The sequence below is a fragment of the Protopterus annectens genome, chromosome 1.part2 (genome assembly GCF_019279795.1).
Source record: "Protopterus annectens isolate FY-2018-M chromosome 1.part2, PAN1.0, whole genome shotgun sequence".
In the NCBI taxonomy this organism is placed as follows: Eukaryota; Metazoa; Chordata; order Ceratodontiformes; family Protopteridae; genus Protopterus; species Protopterus annectens.
Window position 1 is genome coordinate 49,198,761 of NC_056727.1, and position 26,359 is coordinate 49,225,119.

Genomic DNA, 26,359 nt, shown 5'->3' on the forward strand with positions numbered 1-26,359 from the left:
TACATATTTTCTTCAAATTCAATTAAAAGAAAGAAACAACAAAATTCAGTTCACCCACTGTCAGTTGATTGAGGAGGGAAGGAGGTGTGGATTATATATAGCAAGCAAAAGGCACGGGGAGCGGTAAGATCACAGAAAGAACACAGCGGCATTAACTGGAAAATCTTACAGTGTGAGCTGTCGGATCTTAATCAATTCTAAATTAAAGAAAAGAAATTTTAAAATAAAAAAATTGTAGATATGCGGGCACTGGGCATGTCGTATATCACATAAGGAGGATAAATATGTTCATGTTCACATAGAGATGGTTATCTGTGCAGCATGAAGGTTTTCATAATCATATTTGCTACTGACTTCTGGTACAATGCACCCCCCCCTGAGCACCACCACCACCACCACCAGCACCACTACACACTACACCACAATAAATTGTGAGTCTGTTTTGACTCATCCTATCTCTCTGTTTCTATACATAACGGTCTGGAAAAGTGCATCCTTGTGCCATTAAGTTTTCATTTTAAGCACACTAAATCTCAATGGACAGACAGTAGGTCAGAGTAGTAAAAGAAATTTTCGGCAACAATACTTTAACAAGCAGTACTATGAAAATCAAATAAATGTGCAAAATAAACCAAATGCCATCCATCCATTCTGCCTAAGTTTGTATGTGCTCTCTCGTAGACAAATTAAATAAATTTGCAAATGAACTAAGCAGAGACTCGCCTATCCAGACCATCTTAGCCAATGTTCTTATATAAGGATGTTAGGAAATATGGGAGAAGTAAAGTTGAGGATTATTTGTCAAGAGAAGGCTTAATATTAGTTTGCTGGCATTCACATTAACCATTAAAAGGTACTGAAGGTACTCAATTCTCAAGAATAAATAAATACATGCTTAAATAAATAAGGTTAGTTAACATCAGCAAAGGATTTTAATAACTAGTTCCTGGGTAGCCTGTTACTTCGGGTTCATATATTCATGATACTAAAACTTCAACACTATGATTCAGCAAAAAGCATCACTAGTTAAAGACAGCATGAACTTCTAAACTCATGAGAGAGAAATTACATAAAAGCAATGCAATGAGAAGCTTTTGTGTCTTTAGTACACCAGTGTCCCATATTAATTTTCAAAAGGTGGAATTTATTACATGTATGAACTGTGAAAGAAATAAGGTCATTTACTGTACGTGTATAGTAACCTGCTGACCGACTGCCTTTCCAAAGAAAGTCGTAGAACAGAAAAAAGTATGCATCTGAGTTCATAGACAGCACTTCCATACCGCGGTAAAACCCGCGGACAGTTATGACGCGCATATGACATGCGCTCTTTTAGGTGTTTTGATATCGCGCGCACATGTCCTATTCTTCCATAACCGCGCGCAGATTAGCAAGTATACATCTGTGAACATGGTGGGTGCGCACTGTCTAGATGTACATGCAGAGTGGACACATGGGACATGTGGCATACCCTGTCATACATATTATTAACATCCCATTGCATCTTTCAATGGCCAGTATGCATTCTACTACAGTTATGTACTAACATGGGTAGACGTGTGTATGACATGGGTTGACACTATGCTGCGGGTGATACCGTTAATATCAGTCAATGATTTGCAGTCTGGTAGTATACACAACCTCAACAGCATGACTATAAGCAATCATTGGATGATGTCCTGACAAATGACACACAGTAGTAGGGAACCCAGTATCAATTGGATCCTTCCGGTAGTACACTATAACACTAACCAGTGGTGATGACCGCCACCCATTACTGTGACCACACCTGTGTGTCATATAGCCCCCTTAGGTACATGCAGACACACTAGGGATGTGTCCATCCAAATCTGGGAATGCATGGAATGGCCTACTGATCCTTTGTGATCAGGCTACAGAGAATGTCATGGGTCGGTTTTGTGTGTACTCTTCAGTCCAGCTGGTGGATATTGTGCTATTGACACAATGTCACATCTGCCTCATGTACACAGACATCCCTCTCCTCCTCCCGACAAACTCATATATATGTGTGAGATGCACCTATATAGACATACAGGGAGCTGAACTCTCTCGACTCATGACTGGCACAGTCTATCAGGTGGTGAAGGTAACCACACACACCACATATCAGTCTCACATATCCTCTAGCAACAGCACTCAAACCACATTAGCACAAATTGACATATTCAGATGCTGTAAATTTACTCTACCTAAGACGTCCAAAGCAGACACACACACCTGCTACCCCACTACAATACCCACATATCACTAAGTTCACAATGTCAGTGTGCCACACAGTCACTGCCCTTCGGACTAAACAACACACCTAATACACTTGTAATAGGTGACACTTATGTTCAGACACACTGACATACCACTCACTAGCCCTGACAAGGGAATAGTCACTTTGGGCTGTCTGTTGGGTGCCAGGATCTGCGGCATAACACAGGCAGTCAGGTCACTTCAAAGCAAGTACAAGACTGGCACCATCATTGTCCATGCTGGTGTGTGTAACCTCAGACGTTACTCCCTGGACCACATGACATGATACATGGAGGTACACTCTGATCATGTAGCCCAGGCCAGTATGACCCTGACCTTGTCTAGCATCTTACACTCACCAATTATGATGTCACAGTATACGGACACACATATCACATTTAACAGTTGGCTAACAAATTTGTTTAATTCATAGGGGATACAGTGTCTGTCAGTGTATGGTGGCATGCTCAGCATGCCACATAGCTTCACTATGGACAGCTTGCACCTGTCACCCTTGGACTTTGGTATGCTGGCTAAGGCTCTTGCTACCACCAGAGTGCCTTTTTTAAGCAGGGCTTAGAAGACAAACCCACCTCCATAGACATTGCAGGTTAAATGAAACTAAGGGTAATGCTGCTCAACAACAGTTGTGTTAACCTCAAACTGTGGCCACTCAGGACTCTCCTCAGTATGGAGGAGAGCAATATCTGTGCACTGACAGACACCTGGTTCAGGCTCGCTTATGCACACCAGCACTACCAGGTTATGTTTCATACCATGCTGTCTGACAACAAGACTTGGAAAAGACAACACAACTAGGGGGAGTATCCATATACATCACAGATACACACACCTCCAGGTTAGTAGCACTGCACAAAGCATCACAGACCATACATATACAACTACCATTGTGCAAAACTGCCTTTCAGTTTGCTGCCTGCTACAGAACACACTCCCAAACTCAGGAACCACACTCGGCTTTTGTGGGAACTATGGAGAATATGAAGGTCTCCACAGTCACCATTATATTTTGTGACTTCATATACACATATATTGACTGGGGATAGTACTCAAGACCCGACAACCTCACCCAACAATCACTACAATTTGTGAACTCATATGCTTTGGCACAACCAGTCAGCACAGCCACAAGGGGGAATACATATTGGACCTGCTCATCACTAACATGGGGACTCTATGTTCCACTCCAGCGATATACCCCTCATTGGTAAGGTCAGAACATACATGTATCTCACAGGACATACATATTCCCTCCACACACCCATCCTGGGTAATCTTGGTGAACTTCTCATGAGTCAACATCTCACTTCACCGAAGCAAGGTGGTATCCTTCAGAGATCCTGAGACAGTGGCATATACGGCTCACACTGCTGCATCCTTTACATACACATTCTATGGACACCTAGTGGACTGCATGTATTGTGCTATCCCAAATAACAACAAGACCCACTACTACAATGGCAGGGGACCTGTCTGGTAGACCCCAGCCATTAATAAGCTGTACAACGTCAGGAGGATGCTACTACATGATAGAGCACAATCCCAGACTGGTAAGGCATCTGTGATCTGTACTAGCAGACAGCTACAATCACTCATGGACTTTTCTAAAAGCCGCTTCTACCTGACAATTTCACCTGACACGTAGGACTATCACACGGCTTTCTTCAGTTATGTCAGGAACCTGGGTGGACACTCACTGATATGCTGTGAGTTACTGCATACTGACTAAACCTACCCTGAAACCATTGGCATTGCCTACATCCTGGCAAACAGGTTCAGTGCAGATGTCTCCCACCCATCCCCCCTAAGGAGCAACTATCCATCCCAACAGAGTATAACCTTCCTGTCATCACACAGTAACAGGTGAGTGCTGTCCTCCCCACAGCGTACATCACATTATCAATGTGGCCAGATGGTGTCCCAGCCTGCATCATACATGAGAATCATGACAAACGCAACCCTCACATTACATCACTGTTCAATATCGGAGTTACCACAGGATATGTACCCAAGGAATGGCGTACTGCAACAGTGGTCCCGCTCCACAGAGTTGGTGCCACAACGGACCACAGACAATATTTCCCTATAAACCTATGTAGCCTGTTCTGCAAAGCTATGGAGCATATTGTCATAGGACTCCTACACATAGACATCGGGAAACTACAGACACTATGTCCTACTCATTTCAGCATTGTTGTGGGCAGATCTTGCCTCTTGAACCTGTAGGTATTCTTTAAATGTCTAACAGGTCCATCGACATAGGGACAGCTATTCACACAGCCTACCTGAACGTTGCAAAACCATTCAACACAATAACCCACTGGGCCATTATGCATAGGCTCACCAGCGTCAATTTGGACACATATCTCACACAATGGATTGATACCTAGATCAGGGATAGCACCCACATGGTCAGGATTGCAGGTGCCATGTCTGACTATACACAAGTAACACATGGCATCCCACACAGCTTGGTCTTGGGATCTCTCTTGTTCAGTATATATTTGTCTTACGTACAGGCTATCACAGGGGGCATATGGCTGAACATGTTTGCACTTGACTGCAAACTGGGTGCCATGATCAACTCTCCAGCTGCCACATGCATACTCAATCAGGGTCTCACAGAGGTGGATGACTGGTGCCTGAGCCATGGCCTACAGCTAAATGCCATTAGTTACATAGTCATCCCCTTTGGGAGTAACAACATGCCCACATTACCACATAGGTAGTACTCCATTACATATGGTAGGAGTTGTTAGGGGTTTGGGGACATCACTTGTTCGTACTGTCGCCTTTAACATTCATGTTGCCAAAGTGGTTGGACACACCTTCTATGTGTGCCACCTTATCCCATATGGTTTCACATCTAGATCGAGTGAGGTCATTGTGCCCCTATACTCATCACATCCATGCTTTGTTACAATGCCACATTTGGGGTGTACCTTACCTGACACCTGCAGCAACTGTATTGGGCACGGACGGTCCTCACCAAGCAGATCTCGGGACTCACACAGATGCCCTGCATAGTTCAGATGCAGTAACTCCAGCTCTACTCAGTCGCTTACCACCTACTCAGATATGATTTGTGCCTGTTGTTTACAGCTATACCCAAACTAGAATTACTGGACATGCTCCACCTCAGAATATCCAACTCCCTTGGAGCTACACACTGCAAGGACGTATACCTCAGCACAGATGTTAATAGGACATTGTGGAGGGACAGATTCTTATCCCAGAGGCTCCACTCACTACAGAATGTAATCTCAGTTTCACATAGGCAGAGCCACCCACTGACCACCTACTGGAGACATCTTGATGACTGTATGGGTGATTGTATATTTACCCCTGGGATATCTTCTGTCTCCCTGCTAGACAAAGGCACACTAGCATAAACATACATGGGCTATCTTGTGTGACCTACTATTCACACACACAGTGTAGTAATCTGACAGGGTTGCGAATGCCATACACACTCTGGCTAGGCTTGTACATGCCCTAGGGCAGATAGCCTAGTATCGACCTCTGAACCTATGCTAATGTTCAAGATGCACAATGTTTATTGCTGATACTGTTTGCAGGTCTTTATCATCTTTGCTTTCCCAGTTTCCATGAAGAACTTCAGTATCTGCAGAACATTTTTGATTATGACAGGGTTCCACTATATTATAGATGTGTCTGTTGTCATATAACTGTGTGCACAGGGCGGATTGCTGTATAGTGACAGGTTCCTGGGTTAACACATGCAACTGCCAGATATGCGTGGCCCACAGCTGTACTCAGACATGGCCTAAGTGTATGAGCATGCCCAGTTCTGACATTTCATGTTTTGTTGCCTGACATTTGTCTCATTTATTCAAGTGTGTGAGCATGCCCAGTGTGACCCTTCAGTATGTTGCTATCTGAGGTCCACTACATTTGCTGATGTGTGCGAACATGACCAATATTAACATTTATGCTGTGCGTGTTGGAAGTCAGGTTCTGTTTTCACTGCAGGACTTACCTTTGTGTCATAACTCAACAAGGATTATGCTGTGGCTGCAGGTTTTCCATGGAATACTTTGCATAGACTTATCAACATTCCGTCATACAGGTGGACCACTGCAATGCTGTCATGGTTTAGTGGTTCAATACTTTGGCTATAGTGCACAGTATTCTGGGTTTGAGGCCCATCACTGCTTTATATTTTCATACTGAGCAGACCAGACAGCTTACGGGCCTGTTAAGCAAATATGAGCATGTTGGCTTTTGTTCAGCTATGCCCTACTTAGACCAGGCTTGTCCGACATTGCTCAATATTCACCAACATTGCTGGACGTTGCCCAGTATTACTGAACATTGACCACAGTTGTGCTAGTTGGTGTGTGCGATTTTGTTTGCATATACTACATGGTGGTAATTGCTGTTTAGCACTGCTTTATATTGCTTAACACATGGCATTCATGACTTAGGTGGTGCTGCAGGGCTGCCTATGTCGGATGCACATAGTACACTCCCTGCACATGTTTGGAAGCAGGTAGTGTCAACTTAGGCATCCCTTTTACTTTATGTGTGAGTCGGAGAGGGGTATCATTTCCAGAGTTCCTACTGAGCCAGTGTATGTGCTATGCATTGCCTCTTTGCCAAGGCCAAAGCATACTGGGCATGCCTCCTTCTGCCTACTGGGGCAGGCTCAAGTTGTTCCTCCTCCGAGTCACGCTCTGCCTGTGATGGCCTTGGCAATGGTGGGGGGCTGCTTGGCCCAGGCCTATGCTGGTCCTGCTGCAGCTGTTTTCGCAGGATCATATTATGTAGCATAGCACATAGCATGACAATTTGGGTACATGTTTACTGCAAGGCTCCACCAGATGTGTCCAGGCACTGGAATCATGACTTGAGCAGCCCAAACACACGCTCTATTACATTACGTCTTTGTACGTGTGACTCATTATGGCTTTCCTGTTCAGGTGTGTGTGCGTTTCTGATAGGTGTCATCAGCCATGACTTCAGTGCATAGCCAGCATCCCCCACTAGGTCACCATGTGGGATGTCCCCATTGGCAAATGTCTGGTACAGCTGCATCAGATGCCAGATATGGGAATCATGGTAGCTTCCAGGGCAGCCTGCACACACATTCAGTATTATGCCCTGGGCATCACACACGACCTGGCAGTTGATGGAGGGGAGGCCCTTGCGGTTGAAGTAGACCCTACCCCGCTCGCCGGCTGGTGCTTTGATGCATATGTGCGTGCAGTCTATTTCACCCACTACCTCAGGGTATTCCGCTATTTGCTGGAAGAGATGCATATTGCTGGCCAATACCTCACGGGAATTGGGGAAATATACATGATCACCGACATGTGCTGACATTGCATCCAGGAACTGGTGTAGTACCCTAGATGCTGATGCCTGTGATATCCCCAACATATCACCAGTTGGTCTCTGGAACGTACCTGTTGCTAATATTCTTAGGCCAACACATACCTTGGTTTCCACTGGGATGGGTTCCCCTCTGTTGTTTCTGTGTGTGAGGCATGGCCTGCACAGCTCAACAATTTGCTGCAGGAGGTCTTTGTCCACTCTATAGCGCTCCACTATCTCCAGCTCATGTAGCCCCTGGTAGGTTACCCTGGGCCTGTACACTCTTCACCGTCTCCTCATTGTGGGTTGTCCAGCAGCATTTCCACTGTCACCACCCACAGCATGTTGCATATGTTGCCTTATAACAGCAATGGCAGCCCCTAACATTTCTTTGTCTCAGTAAAGCTTTTTCAGTTTTCATTTCCATTAGCTTACTGCAGTGCCTGTTGTGAGAAACATAATGGACTGTTGTTTGCAGAGTTTTAAGTGCTAGGCTGGGCTGGGCTAGTATACTGCCTGTGTAATTGCCTGATTCTGATTTTTTTCACCTGCTAGCTCTGCTAGTACTCCCTGGTAGCTTCCTACTATTTGTTGTGCTTCCTTTTTCCTTTCTGTTTCCTCAGGGGGGAGCGCCGCACACACAAGCTCAAACAAGCGCACGGCATCTAACACACGCACATACATGCTTACACGGACTAAAACTTGCTTATTTGGGTTAAAACGCACTTACAACTCTTTAAACAGTCTTATGCATGCTTACTCCGGCTTAAACGCGTGCACTCACACTTACACGCGCGTACTCTGTCTTACTCGGGTTTACAGGTGCGCACACATGCACATGCACGCTCAGCAAGAAACTTTGGTGTTATCTATGGTATACACCTTCCATTTCTTGGCTTTTCCTAGCCTACCTGTTGACACACCTCTTTCCATGATGTCTAAATGACAGCGGACACATGCCACTCTGCTCCAATGAGCTTCACTTCTTTCATACATACCCCCCTCATGATGTCACCTATCTTCTACTCTGTTACTACCCATATCCTACTCCTACACTCCACTGACTGTGCACATTTGCTATGTAAACTAGCGATTCACTATCCTAACACTCATTTACATAGGATTGCCTACTAATGCTTGATTACATGTCTTAGACTGAGCTTCCCCCCTTAGCAACCTCTACTCGCTGGTCATCTTGTCTTCAGCCTGCCATTCCCTTGCATTGTACCTTACCACTTTCAATAAAATCCACATTTATGGGTTTTAATTTGTAGTATTCTGGTTTTTAGAGCACAGCCTGTTTGTGCGGCGCTGCGCTACGCTTAAACATCAGAAATCGGCGAAAAAAAAATTATTTTTATTTTAATTTTGCATCAGGGAACATTTCCAATGACCGTATATATGGCCATTGGCATGCTTCCTGCACTGGAAGCAACCTTTATTTGGAGCTGTCACTGCTCCGTTTTGCTATTTGCAGAATGGTACTCAGTTGTCAACTGAGTACATTTCTGCAAATAACACTGCTCTTACTCGGACATGTTCGGGTTTCCTGAATCACAAATCTACCTCATTTGCATGCCTTTTGTCTGCAATTGAGGTGATTTGCATGTCCCAGCCCTGTCCGTGTAAGAGCCATTTTAGGAGCTCTCTTACACTCCCCTACAGGCTGTTCCTGGATTGCTCATCGGACATGATGGCTGCATGGAGTCTTACTCTACTCTTAGACTCCTTGCAAGCCATCATGAATCCGGCCCAGAGAATATTATGAATCAGCTTTGTTTAAACTTACCATACCAGATGATAAAAACAAGGTTGCTGACTTGGTCTGAAAGCACCGGGCATTTGAAAATGGCGGTTTTTGTAGGTGTATAAGATACCTCTCATACGTAGTGTAACAGGGAGGAGTTAAGGGGCTAACACTGACTTCAAGTGTATCCTTAAGCTATGTTATGTAACCGTTCAATCCCTTGCCAAACAGTTAACCCCTGGTGTCATGCACTCTTACTCTGCCAACTCCAACAGCCCCCCCCATTCATTTTCAACCTGTTCCCACATCCCTTGTCTGTAACCTTATCCAGAAACTTAAACCCACCTCACTCTCTGTTGACCTACTACCTGCAGAATATCTGCAAAAAGCAGCAAAAGCCATAGCTTACTCCCATATCCATCCTCATTAATAGAACTATTTCTGAAGGAACCATCCCATCAATCTGGAAAGTTTCTCACATTATCCCCCTGCACAAAGTTGGTAATTCCAAAGAGCTATCCAACTATAGGCCTATAGCCATATTATCCCCATTGTCAAAAATAATGGAGAAATGCATTCATAAGCAACTTTTAAGCTATCTACTAGACAAAAACCTACTAGCCACCTGCCAACATGGATTCAGACCATTTCATAGCACTACCTCTGCTCTTTTATCCTTCACTGACTGCATTAATAGAAATTGAAATAATGACACTCTATCCTCAGCCCTCTTTATTGATCTGACAAAAGTCTTTGACGTGGTTAACCACCACCTCCGCATTAACATACTTAAAAACCTGTCAATGGATGTGCTTGCTATACAGTGGTTCCAGTCCTATCTAAATAATAGGCAACAGGCTGTACTTTGGGAAAATACCTTGTCCTCCCACCTCCCAGTTACCCTTGGTGTCCCTCAAGGCTCCATATTGGGTCCTCTCCTCTTCTCTCTCTTTATAAATGACCTTCATTCTGTAATCCCCCAAGATACCTGCATCCAATATGTGGATGATTCCACACTTATATGTTCAGCCAGTTCCCCATTAGAACTCAAGTCCCTAACCCAAAATATCTTTAACATAGTTGAAAACTGGTTTCTGGATGTCTCCTATTGAACCCAAAAAAACAAAAAAACAAAAATGCTACTATTCACCCCTACCTGTAGGGCCTCCCCACTTAACTTTACTGTAACATCTAGCAATGGCACTATCATAGCTCCTGATCCTACTACAAAACTACTTGGTGTACTAATTGATAATAACCTCACTTTTGAGTCTCATATAAATAACACTATAAAAACAGTGAATAAATAATTAGGTTCCCTCTACAGGATCAAACCCTTCCTGACTCCACTAGCCAGGACCACTATAGCTCATACCCAACTCTTCTCTACCTTACTTTATGCCTCCCCTATCTTTACTAAACTAAGTAAAAAGAACACAAGCAAGCTAAGTACCTGCTACAACAATATCGCTAGGTTTGCAACCAGGTCTACCTTTAAAACCCATCCCTGTATCAATCTAAATCAACTAGGCTGGTTAGAATTATCAAATCTAATACTGTTGAACCAACTAATAGTAGCCCATAAGATTCTGTATCAACCAACAAACACACCAATACTTTCGACCCTTGTCACCCCCTATAACAACCTGAAAACCCTACGCTCAGCTAACAAACTACTAGTACAAACTACTAAAACTAACAATTCAGCTGGTGATACGTTATTCTCTAATGCAGTTGGCAAAACCTGGAACAACCTCCCTAATCACATAACCTCCCCAGCATCAACCAACTTATTTAAAAACAAACTAAAACCCTATCTTAAATCACACTGGTTATGCCCCTGTGTTAACCCAGACTATCTAAACTTTCCCTAGATATTAGCCCTCTTACAAATATAATCTTGCTTATTCTCCTTTGACAATAAGGTGTTTGTGACTATACAGTTAATTAATATTCTTGCACATACTTTGAATGTTTAACAACAGCTGTTACAACCTATGATTTCTTGTGAAACTTTACGGTAGAATATTTGCCTTGTACAAATTTGGTGTTAATATCCATAGCTGGTTCACACCATTTTTTTTTTTTTTTTTGGTGGTGTTTTTTTTGTTGTCATGTTTAGTGTGACTATATAATTAATTAGTTACCTCTGTCCTATTTCTTGATATGAATTCTACATCTGCTCAGACCAGGAAATTTTCTTTCTTGTTATTATGCCCAACACAATGATACATTCTGTTTCCAATTTTTTTTGTGCAATGTATCAATGCCTTTTTAAGTTTTCTTGTGTATGTGGAGCTTATCTCCCCGGGCATCCACTGAAAATGGACATATATCCAGTTGGACTAGCCCGGTTAACAAATGTAAAACAAATAAAATAAATAAAAATAGTGTTAAATAGATGCTTATATGTAAACTAGATTTTAAACTGAATATTTGACTTAGTTTTTAACTGAGTGTTTGTCAGTTTTGATATAATCTGTACTTAGTACTAAGGTAAGGGCAGTGTTTAGACTGTGTTTTGTACTCTAGCAAGGTATTTCTGTGGTACAGGATAGGAATTCAGAATACACTTTCAGGGGTAGGTGAGGGAGAGCAGTGTGAAAGTAGAATGTTCAGAGTTAGGTTCAGTAAGTAGTTCTATTGAGGAAGCCAGGGGCAGCTAGTTTTATTTAAGAAAATATAGAGGGAGCCAGATTATTATGGGAAACAGACTAGACGTGCCTTTAGACCCAGGTCAGCAGAAAACAGTATGTAGTATTATAATACAGTATAGGACTTAACCTTAGTCAAAGGTGGGTTGGATTCCAGATAGATGGTTTGTGGGCACAGTGTTCAGGATAGCTTCTTTCAGGTAGGAGATTATTTTGAAAGTTATTTAGAGGGGGTCTACCCTTAGTCAAAGGTGGGTTGGATTCCAGATAGATGGTTTGTGGGCACATTGATCAGGATAGCTTCTTTCAGGTAGGAGATTCTTTTGAAAGTTATTTAGAGAGGGTCTACCTTAGTCAAAGGTGTGTTGGATTCCAGATAGATGGTTTGTGGGCACAGTGTTCAGGAGAGCTTCTTTCAGGTAGGAGATTATTTTGAAAGTTATTTAGAGGGGGTCTACCAGATGGTAAAAACAAGGCTGCCGACTGGGTCTGAAAGTACCGGGCATTTTAACCTCTAACATACAGCACATGACAACACATTATGACCTACAACTATAGAACTATAAAGAAAACGCTTTCACCTCAGCTTCATCAGGTCCATCTAATACAGTGATTTACACTTTGAACATTGGAAAGGCCTGCTTTTATGAGGCTATCACCAGACTTTATTAGTTTGTCTTGTGACACATATAAACTGAGAGGCTGTGTCTGCATCAGTGGGGCTCATATTCATTGGAGCTAAGCATGAAAACTTTATTACAAAACTTTTTCCAGTCAATCACATGTAATAAGAGAGACTATGCCCACTTTTACAGGGATCATTGTCTCCTGACATATAATTTGAAAGGCTAATATTCTCTTGTATAATAAAAAAGGTTTACAGTGCCTGCCTATAAGAGGGTATATATGTGATTACTGTGACCAGTCCACCTCATTCTTCCTCTTGATAAAGACAGACCTTTTTGTATGCAGGGGGCTAGTCACTTAAATCTAGACTAGGTGATTCCCATTTTTTAAATCAGTACATGCATCCAGAGGAACAGCATACAGTAGAAAACAAATCACAGTAGTCACTTTTGACAGAGCTGATGTATGTACACAAATAGGAGGAAAAAAGTAAAAAGTAAGTAAAGTTTGAGACCTCAAAACCTTTTGTATAGGCTTTATGTGCCCACGGAATACAACTTCAACAAGTGGTGAACTGCAGAGAATGCAAGAATTTTTAATAAACAAAAAACACTCAAAAGCACTCTAAAGCACCACAGTCACATAAAACATACAGACAACTGAATCCCAGGCTGAAATAATGAAGAAGTGCACAGAAATAGTGTATAAAATCTTTACTAATGCTTCCCAGTACCTTGGCTCAACAGCCTTTCAAAGGAATGATTTTTGCACCAAATGCAACAACTTTAAATATACATTAAGAGGCTAATTAACACATCGTCATCCAATTACAAATAGTATTAAGCCTTTAAACACTGCACGTTAACCCTTTCCAAAAAGTATACACATCCAACTTTCAATATGCAAAATATGAAAAATACAAAGTAACTGAATGAATAAATAATAAGTATAAAAACACCCAGGATATGTGACATATATAAACATATACATCTACATTGAAGGCATACACATGTACATTGAAGACATACCAATGATTGATAACTCTGTAATGAAATTTTGTGACCTTATTATACATGAATAATTGCATATAAACATGAAAAAAGGCATTTGTAATGAGATAAAGACACACTTACATGTTAGTAAGGATAATGACTGTTTTTAACACATGCCCTCGAAAATACTGTAATATCATGAAATGCTCAACCTAAAGAACATCCCCTGAAAAACCTTTTATGACTTGAATACTAAAAAAGATGTTTAATATTATAATCTAAGTATACAAATATTAACAAACATTAATATTAAATTCCTGATTTAAACCCTTTGTATGTTTTATGTAACTTTTAATAAACATAGGAATCTCAGATCTTCTTTGAGCATAGGCAAATTGTGCCTATGATGTAAAGAATATAGCAGTGTGGAGTGGTGCCTGGGATAACAATTGTCATTATACTGTAGATTATGGAAATTTTATTAAATGTAGGTTCAATTGCTACATAATCTATACCTGGTTACTGTGGAGTAGCTGCAGTGAGAGGTGGAATACTCTCGGTCTCAGAGTATGGTTTTATGGTACTCCAGTCTGGGGGCTTCACTGTCAAGCTTCTTCCTGAGTCTAGGAGTTACTGAGGGCTCTTCTGTTCAGATTCTTCCTGGGGGTAAAGTAAGGGCTCCTCTGTTCAGATTATTCCTTTCTTCAAGTTGCAGGTGATAAAGTTAGTGCAAAAGAGGGCTAGATAGCTTTGTAACTGGCTAGATAAAGGGCTGGAAGCTGGGAGAGATCAGATCAACACAGACTTAAGGGGCAAGGAGAAACCACAAAACCATCATTTTTCAACCAAGTGAAGGAGATAACCACCTAGACACAATACTGGGACACATTTTGGTAGGCACTGGAAGCATGACAAACCTGACTTCCTCCCCAAGCATGATGCTGGCACACAAGGGAGCCTGGACACACACATTGCAGACCATAGAGAGATGTGGAAGGAGACAACAGGCAGGATTTTCACCAGAGCCACTAGGAACCTGGACCAAACTTGGGTAGACCTAGCACTAACATGAGGCAACAGGACATGAGGAAAATGCCACAGAGAGAAACACCCCTAGCTTGAACCGCCAGACCCCAACAGGGAGGTACACAATGGAGCAGCCTTTCACCATGACTCACAGGTCTCCACAGACCAGTTGAATGTAATGAACACTCATCCATCTTCCTCCTTAACTAAATAAATTACTGGAAACTTCAACAAGGTGTCATTATTCCTCCAACAGGGAGGGTATCAGAGAGAAAGTCTCCTAAATGTACTAACTAAAGTGATTGTATCTGTGCTTATCCTTTAGACTCTGTTTCTTTGTAAACAGTAAGTGATTATTGCCGACCATGGTGGGAAACATTTTTTCTAGTTTAACAGCTAAATCTCTGGCATAAATCTTAATTTTATTTTGCAAATAAGAAATAGGTCTTTAATTTTCAGCTTTTTGCACATTTTTATTGGGCTTAGGAATTTTGATCATCTTAGCCCTCATCATATCCACTGGAAACCCATTCTTCTCTGATAAATCTTAAACAAGAAAGGTCCTATCTAAGCCTTAAAAACTTTAGAAAAATTAATTGTCAGGCTGTCCATCCCTGGTGCTTAACCAGCTGCTAAAGAATCTATGGTAGAAATAAACTGCTGACTTGTTATGGGTTTCCTCAAGTCTTAAGCACCATCCTGACTAATTACTTTAGCCTTAGGCCACTTTGCCTTGTCATCTTCAATGTCTGTAAACCCAGTATAATATAGACCTACTGGTTTTTTTTGACATTCACTGTGCAATCACCTATCAAAAATAAACCCCCTCTCTCATCCTGCAAAGCTGGCAAATTTCAATTATCACCCTGTCTCTGTAATCTGGCATGATTGTCACTAAATACCCCACCACTTACAAAGAACTGCCCATTTCTCTTGCTTTCCTCAACAATGCTTCCCAATCATTATAATCCAAACATCTGAAAAATAGGTGACAAGGAAGATTGGAGCCTATATTCTATGTGTTGACTCTGTGGACACTTGCAATCACCATACCAAATCCATTCCTCAGCCATGACACATATCCTCTCTTCACAAACTTAATTGTACCCCCCCCCCACACACACACACACACACACACACACACACACACACACACACACACACACACACAACCACACACATATTTTCGGTGATACTAATCACTATTATATTATTTCTGGATGCTCTGTTTTCTAAATTATCCACCTTGTTCTCTAACATTTGTGATTGTTCCTGTAACTCCAGTAAATGGCTGGACTGTAATACAGATATGGCCCATACATGCCCTTACTCCACTTGCTGTTGTGTCAGAGTTAAAACCAAGTTATTTAACTGAGCATCATACTTAGCAGTAGCAGTTTTAATCTGGTGTGCACCCATAATAGTAGCTTGTAGGAGCTTAGTTACATGATCAAGAGAAGCTTATATTGCTTTAAGATCCTCTGCAACTTCTGACTCTTCCATCACCATCTAAATGTGTGATGTACTGCACCGCCTTATCAGTAGAAGCACTTAAGAAGGTAATAATCAGTTATTTTCTTTTCCCCAGAGAAGCAGTTACACATTGTTTGACTCTGTTTAAAAAAATAATATTAGTCTGTACTGTAAATATACAAACTCCTGTCAATTGGCACAAAGAACATAAAAAATGTCAAAAATGTCTGATTGAATGAGGAACATGGAGAAATTTACTCCTTCTCCATGCACAATCCCATGTGTGCCCCATATTTTGAAGGATTTTTGTTCTTTTTAGATGTTTGCCTTTTGTCAGGTTTTTGTTTGGTGGATGCTGCTTTGGGGAGTGCTGCTTTTAGCACTAGTGCACACACACACACACACACACACACACACACACACACACACACACACACACACACACACGCACGCATGCACGTGCACACACACACACACACACACATACACACAAAAAATATAAATATATATATATATATATATATATATATGTGTGTGTGTGTATGTTTGTGTGTATATATATATATATATATATATATATATATATATATATATATATATATATATATATATATATATATATATATATGACAGTTTTGGTTGCATATGTATTGCTTTTAATCTGCTCAGGATTGCATTATAGTTGCTGAAGACATGAATACTTCAAAGTTCATAGTTTCTGTACAGAACAGTAAGTTGTTTTGCCAAAAGGTACCATTCTTGACTTTAGTGTTGGGTGGTGAAGGATGTGATTATTCAGTGTCAGCCTTAAGCTTAGCAGGTGTCATACATCCTTATGAGATGAAGCATTTCTCTGTTTGCCAGCATAAGCTTAACAATCAATATGGTCATGGTATGCATGATGACAACGTGAAATGCACAAATAAAAACAGCACTGTTTCATTTCAGCTAAAAATGCAGTCTAACTGCATTTAGTTACATTGCTCTAGACAAATCATAATTGATGCTCTAATGAAGTAGGCTGCATATCCTTGTCAGTGAGTTGTGGTGAAATTTTTAGGCAATTTAGTGATGTATCAATATCATTTATTTGTTCCTTATTATGAGCTTTTTGTTTATTTTTTGTCTCTCCCAAGTGGCCAGGAAGATGTTACCAGAAACACTCCAATATTGATCACTCACATGCATCATATTGAAGAGCAGAGGTGGGAACAAGTTAGGTAGAAAAGCATACTTTCCTAAGTTTACATGACTAGAAAGCACATCATAATGGCGGTGTCACTTTTTCGACTCATGTAGAGTAGATGTTCCATTTTCCCACCCTATGTGCAAATGCATATGCTTGTCCTCCCATTACATAAAATCATTGAGTAAATACATAACCTTCTGTATTTTCTGCACACAATGAAGTCCACCATAACCCATTTGCATATTTCATATAATACAGCTGATCATATGTAAAATACCTTTATATTGTTGTACATATGTTCATTACCTTTTGTGCACACAACTAAATGATGAGTATGTGTCATTAAGTGCCACATACAAATTATAAGGGCTGTGTGTATTGCTTATTTGTTGTTACATTTTGCATGTGTGTTTCCTGTGTAATGATTGATGGCTCCCCTGCCCATACTTGAGGTGACATTGTTTGAGCAACAGTAGAATGCAGTACCAAAAACTAACGGCATAATGCAGAATGGTATTTCCCATACAAAACCATTGCCAGTGCTGTTTCTAAGTGTGTGCCAGCAATGATTCACTTGTTTCGAGAGATTTCTCCCTTCTTTGACTTGTTGTCACCATGGAGTTAATATATATAAGCTCTGGGGTTGGGGGGGAGGGGGGCTTCATCCCCTGCAAAATACAGCCGAATATGTATAATTCACCTTCTTGGATTTCAGGCATTTTTTTCATCCTTTCATAATTTTGACTTTCAGTAAGTCCGTGTTTCATAGTAGAACCATATTTGGCACTACTTGCAGGATAATAGTCCAACGGTGTTGCAATTGTTTGTGGGGTATCACATCAACAGCTCTATGGCATATGCATATACAATTGCTACACAGGTGGTCTACTACACAGTGGTTTATTCCAAATGCACTTGTTCGGTATAGGTTCATAGGTAGGTACTAGGCTATCTGCCCGAGGGCATTTATAAGCCTAGCCAGAGTGTGTCGGCTTTCACCACCCCATTGATTAATTAACTGATCCTCTGTCAAGCAGAGCCAATGAAGTGATCCCAGGGGTGTATTTTCTGTTACCCATCCACTCGTCAAGGTTTCTCTTGAAGTGTGTTAGTGAGGGGCTCTGCCTGATGTAATTTGGAATTTTGTTCCAAAGCATGGGGAGTCTCTGTGACAGGAATCTATCCCTCCAGCATGTTCTTTTTATTGTTGTAGTGAGGTACAGCTCACTAGAGCACGTGGCTCACAGTGACTTGGACTTCTTTAGGTGGAGCATGTCCATCAATTCTGAGTTGGACATGGCTTTGTACGTCGGGCAGTGATCACCTCTGAGTAAGCGATATGCCACTGAGTACAGCCGGAGGTTTTTCAGTCTGGCTGCATAGGACATATGTTTGAAACCAGTAATCCTCCTGGTGAGGTACTTATGTGGTCTTTCCAGCTGTTGGAAGTATCTTGTGAGGTACATCCCAAATAGGGCATTGTACTCTATGATGGGTCTAATGAGTGACGAGTAGAGGGGTACTATAACCTCTTTATTTCTAGATGCAAACCCTTTAGTATTTAGATGGGCCACATAGAAGGATTTCCTAACTACTTTGGCAATATGACTGTCAAAGGAGAGATTACTATCTACCTGGTTCCCCAGATCTCTTATTACCTCTTCTGTATTAAGGGGGCTGCCACCTATGTGGTAATTCGTGGGTGTTTTGTTTTTCCCAAATGGGATGACTATGCATTTTTTGGCATTTAGCTTGAGGCCATGACTTTGACACCAGGTGTACATCTCAGTAAGGCCCTTTTGGAGGATGTCTACGTCAGCCGGAGAGTCAATTATGGTTCCCAGTTTACAGTCATCGGTGAACTTGGTTAGCCATAGTCTTCCTGTGTTTGCCTGTACTTCTGAGAAGTATATGCCGAACAGTAGGGGTTCCAGGACCGAGCCTTGCGGGACACCACTTGTGACTGGTTTAGAGTCAGACCTAGATCCTACTATTCTTACAGAGTGAGTTCTGTCTGTAAGCCAGTTGGCAACCCATCTCATGACGCAGGGGTTTAGGTTCAGGCTGGTGAGTTTTTCTGTAATACACGAGTGGGGAATGGTGTCGAAAACCTTGGCAAGGTCAAGGTAGGCTGTGTGAACCACCTTTCCCTCATCTATGGCCTTGGTGACTGTCTCAAAGAAGTCCACCAGGTTTAGTAGACATGATCTGCCCTTAACAAAGCTGAACTGTGTCAGGTCAAGTGTTTGGAGGTTCCCAAAGTCTTTATTAATGAGTTCCATGATGATGCACTCCATAGCCTTGCAGACCAGGCTAGTCAGGCTTAGTCAGGGGTGATAGTTACCAGGGTCAGTTGTGGCCCCTCCTTTGTGGAGAGGAAGAACCATCGCTGTGCATCATTCTATGGGCACATAGCCTGTGGAGAGGCTGAGGTTGAGCAGCGTGTTTAGGTGGGGGGTTGGTTCATTCTGTAGTTTGTGCAAGACGCATCCTGACCACCATCTGGTCCCACTGATGCTGTGTTTTTGGCTTTTAAAAGGGCTGTTTTCACCTGTGCATCTGTGATTTTTGGGACACCACACTTTTCCGATATTGTTGTGGGCCCTTTTGGAGGTGAGAGGGGGGTGAAGTTTGCACTGGATCTATCTGCCTGGATGTTGGCAATATCAGTAGGTTCAGTATATTTTGTGCTATTTTGCACTAGTTCAGTGCATATCTGTGAGTTGCCACTTAGATTCTTAACATAGCGAAAGAAGGCTTTGTGGTTATCTGTTGAATCCTTGGCTATTTTTCTTTCGAAGTTAGCCTTGGATGATTTCATGAGGAACCTCAGTTTCTTACTGATACTGCTTAGGGATGTCTTTCCTTCTTGGGATTTGCTTTTTTTCTGAACTAGTTTCCTCCTTCTATTGTATAGCCTGTTTATTGCAGGGGTCCACCAAACTGGTTTCCTTCTCTTAGAGGAGTGAGTCTTGGTTTTGCTAGGGATGGCACGATCCATGCATCCTTGCAGATGCTCATAGAGTGCATTTGAAAAAGGTTTCTGCATCTTGGTCAACGTTATCCTTTAGCGTGGGGGCTGTGAAACTTACCACCTCTGTCTTAAGTAAGGTGAAGTTTGCTTTGCAAAAGTTTTTTACTGTAGTTTCCTTAGTTGGGGGTGGTGGTGGGGTGTGGACATCCAGAGTGATTAGTTTATGGTCTGATCTAATCAGTGACGGGTTGACCTCTGGTGTGGAACACCTGTCACCCATGTTGTTGATGACCAGGTCCAATATGTTTTCACCTCTGGTAGGGGAGTTTACCAGCTGATTCAGGGCGTTTGAGTTGATGAATTCCAGGAAGTGCTGGGCCTGGGAATTTGTACTTGAGTAGTTTTCCCAGTGAATGGTAGGGTAATTGAAATCACCCAATATCAGGGTGTTTGGTAGGACCTTGATGTTTTCCAATTTCTCCAGAAAGGTGGAGTGGTGGTCCTGGGTCATGGAGGGTGATCTGTAGCAGGCCACAATTTGCATTGCAGATTTGCCCGATGTTAGTTGCACATGATGATCTCAGAGGTATCATGCTGCGCCACTAACCTGGTGGTGTAGGTATCCTTGATGAATATGGCTATACCCCCTCCTTTTGTGTTTTGGTCAGTGTTCTGTGGCCGAAATGTGTGGTATGAGTTGTAGCCCGGTAGTGCTGGGGTGCTCTCTGGAGCCTTGGACCAGGTTTCAGTTACTGCACAGATGTCGACGTTCTCCATACTGAAGAGTGCTTCAAGAGCGTGCATTTTGAGATTAAAACTCCTGGGGGTGAGTAGCATAGCCCTCAGTTTTTTGTTAACTGTGCTGTTTACGGAGGTGGGTTTGACTTTTGAGCCTTACCTAAAAAAGGTGCTGTGGGGGCAGCAAGAGCCTTGGCCAGTACCTGAAAGCCTAGGGGTGACAGGTGCAAGCCGTCTCTTGTGAAACAACGCGGCTTGTCAAGCATGTCATCCCAGGCTGACAGACACTGGATCCCCTTTGAATGACACCATAAGCTTAGCCAATTGTTGAAACTGATCATTTTTTCTTTATACTGAGATATCATTCTTGGTGAGGGCAGGATGCTACTTAGGGTCAGGGTCATACCAGCCTGGGCTACATGATCAGAAAGCTCTTCCATGTCTCTTTTCATGTAGACCAGGGCGGTACATCTCAGTTCATTCACACCAACATGAACAATGACAGAGCCATATTTGTACTTGTTCTGGAGTTACCTGAGTGCTTGTGTTATGTGGCGGATTCTGACTCCCGACAGGCAGCTAACAGTAAACGTCTGCTTGTCCAGCCTAGTGAGTGGGACATCAGTGTGCCTGACTATAGGGTCACCTATTACTAGTGTGTTAGGTATTTTGCCTTAAGGGCTGTGATTGTGAGGCACACTGATTTTGTGTTTTATGTGTTGTCTGGTTTGTGACGGGAAGTATAGGTTGTTTGTGTGTCTGCTTTGGAGGTCTCTGATGCTTTTGCAGGTTTTTAATTAGAGCCTCCAAGTATGATTTTGTGTATTTATGTGCATTTTTTGCCAGTGCTGTTTTAGTAGGTTGGTGTGTGGCTGGAGTTGTGGCGCAAGTGTTAACCTTCTCCTCTTGACTGTCTGTTCCAGTCTTGGGCGGAGATAGCTTAGCTTCCAATTTGGCTGTATAATTGCATCTCTCGCATAATATGTTAGTGTTTTGTGGTAGGAGGAGAGGGTTGTCTGTGTACATGAGGCAGTTGTAACATTGCCTCAGGATACCCAGATTCACCAGCTGGACTGGAGTGTGCACCTGAAGTTGCCCTTTGATCATGCCTGAATAGTAGGGTGAGCTGCTTAGTCACTTGGTTGGTAAGGGGTGAATAAAGAGCCTTGCCCTGCTGGGCAGTCAGTGTCAGGGTATATTATTGCTTGCTATTAGGTCTGAGCAAGTGCTGGGCTGTAAGATGCTTTTTGAGTGCTTAGGTTGAGAGATAGACTAGTTTCAAGGGAAAAACTGAAGAGGAGACGTAGTGGAGCCGGGAATAATTTAACCATAGCTAACTGGCACTGCCCAGTGTGCAAAACTGTGCAAATGCGTTTTTTATAGTAGGGAAATTAAAGAGATAGAAATCCGCCCAAAATGGCCAATAAACTACTAACTTCTGGGCTGGAACCACTCCTCCAGGGACAGAAAGGATGCCCAAAGCTCCTCTCTCTCACAAGTGAAAAGAGAAACTTTCTTCTATCCACGTAAGATATGGGCAACTCAGAAACTAGTGTCACAGCCCTAAATTCAGCACTAGCCTAAAAACTGGACTATACTACCTTAGAAAGGTGGGAAACAGCAATTTTTTTTTTTTTTTTTTTTGTTTTTTTAAAAAAGATAAGACAAAAACAGTAAAAAAATACACTTAAAACAGCTTTAAAAGACTACAAACAATCAGAAAAGGCTATCACACTTTGGTTTGTAGCCTCCAACAGTTAAACAAATTATTTAAACAAAAAACAAATTTTTAAAAGCGCAGGCAGTCAAATAAGAACAATATGTGAAAAAAAACAAGCTTTTAAATCACAATAAACGCTGGAAAATCTGCGTTTAGGCAGAAAACAGTTAAGTACAGCAAGAAAGTACAGAAAACTGATACTTAATCATGCCAAAGTCTCTCTCCTAAGCTAGAAAGCTTGTATCAGTTTAAAGCTTTCTAGTACTACCCAGTAGGTTAGTTACAGGAAAGATGGGAAACAAGGGCAGATGTGGTCTTTTAAACCAGAAAGTTGAAAGAGATGGACAAACTGTCCAAATGGTCAATAAACTACAATTTCTGGGCCAGGAACCTCTCCTCTCATGGTAGACAGGCTTCCTAGTGCTTACCACTCCCACTGATAAGCTAGAAGGCTTTCCTCCAATACAGAAAGGCTTGCGGGGCTCAAAAGCTTACCAACAGTCCTGGATACAGCATCTCTGTATCTGGACTAGGCTAATTACAGGAAAGGTGGGAAACAAGTGCAAGTGCAGCTTTTAAACAAGAAGGTTGAAAGAGATGGAAAAAAACTGCCCAAATGGCCAGTAGCTATAATTTCTGGGCCAGGAACCAATCCTCTTGTGGTGGATAGGCTACCTAATGCTTACCACTCCCACTGATAAGCTAGAAGGCTTCCCCCCAACACAAAAAGGCTTGGGGGCTCAGAAGCTTACAAAGAGTCCTGGAATACAGCAAATCTGTTCCTGGACTAGACTAATTACAGGAAAGGCGGGGAGCAAGTACAAACGTAGGCTTTTAAGCTAGCAAGTTGAAAGAGATGGAAAACTGCCCAAACGGCCAAATAAACTATAATTTCTGGGCCAAAACTCACTCTTCCCATGGAGGATAGGCTATCTAGTGCTTACCACTCCCACTGATAAGCTAGAAGGCTTTCCTCCAACACAGAAAGGCTTGGGGGCTCAGAAGCTTACTAACAGTCCTGGATACAGCAACTCTGTAACCAAACTAGGCTAGTTATAGGAAAGGCGGGAAACAGGCACAAGTGCGACTTTCAAACCAGAAATTTGAAAGAGATGGAAAAAACTGCTCAAACAGCCAATAGCTACAATTTCTGGGCCAGGGACCACTCCTCTTGTGGTAGATAGACTACCTGATGCTTACCACTTCCACTGATAATAGAAGGCTTCCCTCCAACACGGAAAGGCTTGGGGGGCTCAGAAGCTTACAAAGAGCCTTGGATACAGCAAATTTGTACCTGGACTAGACTAGTATCAGAAAAGGCAGGAAACAAGTGCAAACACAGGCTTTTAAATCAGAAGGTTGAAAGAGATGGAAAAGCTTCATAAACGGCCAATGAAATATAATTTCTGGGCCAAAAACAACTCCTCCTGTGGTAGATAGGTTACCTAGTGCTTACCACTCCCACTGATAAGCTAGAAGGCTTCTCTCCAACACAGAAGGGCTTGGGTGCTCAGAAGCTTACCAACAGTCCTGGATGCAGCAAATCTGTTATAGGAAAGGTGGGGACCAAACGCAAAATGGTCTTTTAACCAGGAAGTAGAAAGAGATGGAAAAACTGCCCAAACAGCCAATGAACTACAATTTCAGGGCCAAAATCCACTCTTCCCATGGTAGATAGGCTACCTAGTGCTTACCACTCCCACTGATAAGCTAGAAGGCTTCCCTCCAACATAGAAAGGCTTGGGGGGCTCAGCAGCTTACCGACAGTCCTAGATACAGCAAGTTTGCATCTGGACTTGACTAGTTACAGGAAAGGCAGGAAACAAGCTTAGAATTTTTTATTTTTTTTTGTTACAGAAAAGCAGCAAAACAGCAGTAAATACAATTCAAATTGTAGTGCAGGCCAGCACACCCGAGCGTGTAGCAACGCTACGGCAAATACAGTTCAAATAAATGCAATTAAATTAACAAATGACTAAAAATCAAGTGCAGAAGGCAGTAAATTAGAAGGCTACTAACAAGCAATAAAAAGTGCAGAGTAAGAGTGACTGAACAGATAGCATGCAGAAGAGCAACTAAGACAGTTACAGTAAGAGCAGATGAATAAGATATATATATATATTTTTTTTTGAGGGAAGGATCAGAGCAGGATTAAGAGGCTAAAGGGGTTGTCCTTCGCAAATGCTCTCTCTGTACACAGTAGGAGTGCCTGAAATCAGAATATGATCTCACTGCACTCACGAGATGGGCCCAGAAGGAGTATCCAACTACAAATCTACAAGAGGGGCAGGCAATTTCAAAGCCACATTAATACCAAAACAAAAACAGAGAGGGTGGGTGGGGAACCAACTGTAGAGAGACAGCCACAACTTTAGTCGAGTTAAAATTCAGTGAAAAACACAAATAAATAAATTAAATACACTACTATATGCAAAAGAGCAGATAAAAGTGTACTTAAATTCACTTATACATCCAGCTGATTTCAGGTAGATGTTAGCCAGCCAAAGCTCTGATATTAAGCAGAGATAACTCAAAATGTACCACTTATATAAGGCAAGACAGGATGTCAGTGATGAGCTGAAACTACCCACCACTGCTATCAATGGCTACACAGAAATTCTAAAAAGTACTCTGTAGAGAGACAGCCACAACTTCAGTTGAGTTAATATTCAGTGAAAAATACAAATAAATAAATTAAATGCAGTAGTATATGCAAAAGAGCAGATAAAAGTGTACTTAAATTCATTTATACGTCCAGCTGATTTCATGTAGATGTTAGCCAGCCAAAGCTATGGCATGTCAAAGTGTGTACCCAACCGTTTACAATGTACTATTTATGGTCATACTGCTGTGCTAGTTTGTGGTTGTACATAGTATGTGAAAGTGGGCCACACTGTGCCCTGTGTTGTCTTACAGGGATTTTTCTGCAGTGTGAGAAGGGGGTTGTACTATCATAGCAGCATATTCAGTTATGGGGTGTTTATGTAATGTCTTACATAATATATTGTGATTGTGAGGGATGTGCTTATTTATATTCCATTTTTCACAAATTTTCAAAGTATATTTGTCATGTTCTGCAGCAAGTGAATGATATGAATTTTTGGATCAATAAATACGATTCTTAACATATATAATATGATATGCATATTTTATGATGACAAATGTATGTTATTTATGCATTTCATTTGTTGATAAGGATTCCCTAAATGTTTTCTTTGAACTGACAGCCCCCGGTATGTCATCATGACAGGATGAACCCACAATGCCTTGCTTTATAAAATACCGAATATTTAAGTGCAGAATGCATCAGCAGTATTTTCTTACTTCCTAAGCAGACAGGTTACTGAATAGTTCTTGCTGGTGGGACACCTCTCATTGAAATTAACAACACACGATGATGTATTAGTGACATCATTCATTATGCATGTTAGAAATTGTTCCTTTACAGAGGAAAAGTCAGTGCTTTTTGCCCATGATGCTTAGCAGTTTTACGTAAATCAGTGCTTACAATGAAATTGTTGAGTGTGTGTGTGTGTGTGTGTGTGTGTGTGTGTGTGTGTGTGTGTGTGTGTGTGTGTGTGTGTGTGTGTGTGCTGTTA